A 1,146-nucleotide genomic window follows, 5' to 3' on the forward strand; every position below is an offset into this window, starting at 1 on the left:
ATATATATATATATATATACTTCCTACTCTTGAAATTCCCAAAAATTCCAAACAAAAAAAAAAGAAGAGAAAAGAAAAGGAATCTTTACAAGTCTTTCTTTCAGAAAAAAAAAAATTAATCAAAATATTTTACCTTGATTAAGAGCCATTTGTTACCTGAACTACCTAATGATCTAATTCATGCAATGTCATGATACGTAGGTGATTTTCACCGGATGCGATCATATCCATAAATAATGTGAGATAGTAAATAAAACAAAAGGAGAAAAACAAAGAACGAAAAACAAAAGAGAGAAACAAAGAATGACCAAAACAAAAGAAAAATAATAATAATAATAATAATAATAATAATAATAATAATAATAATAAAGAGCGACAAAAAAATCAAGAGTGATAAATCCCAAAAAATAAAGAGAGCAGGAAAAAAAGGTGTATAGAGTGGCAAAGGGTTAATGGAAACTGGGGTAAAACATGCAGTCATTCAACCACATGATAGAAACGTTTAACTGCTAGGTGCACTGCATCCTAATGTGTGATTTTCTATCCTGTTAAATGCTTCGAGCTAACAAGGTTGTTGTGTATGCCAATTAGCCATGTTCTATTTAGGTGACTGGTTTTGTTGGTAATTTGGCTTCCCATCCATACTTTACAAGATCTAAAGAAAAGTTCATATGGCCTCCGAAAGTGATCTACCAATTATCAACCCCGAGGATAGCCGGACACCAGCTATTTCATCGCCAGAATTAGTAACTGCTGAAGAGAATAAGATGTTGCGTCTCCACATGTTGGAAATGTGGGACGCCTGGTCTAATGGTAGAGAATCGTCGAATGCAATCCTTGGGTTCCCTGAGTTGATCCCAAGTTCATATGTGGCTTCCAACGTCCCTATGTCCAACTTATTCATCACATACGGGTACTCTCCAATGTCGTCTAACAGTCCTAGCATGCCTTCTGTGGTTTGCCTCCCAGTGCCGGTTTCCAATGGACCTCCAACATTATTCTCTATTGCACCTGTCTTCACCATGACGCAGCCGACTGTACGTAGGCCGTGTTTTGAACCTCCGATATTCACATTACAAGGCCCAAAATTTCACCCGAATATAACCTATGTCACTCTGGACTAATATACCCAACCTCCACAGTATG

The sequence above is a fragment of the Nicotiana attenuata genome, chromosome 8, assembly GCF_001879085.1.
Source record: "Nicotiana attenuata strain UT chromosome 8, NIATTr2, whole genome shotgun sequence".
Lineage (NCBI taxonomy): Eukaryota > Viridiplantae > Streptophyta > Magnoliopsida > Solanales > Solanaceae > Nicotiana > Nicotiana attenuata.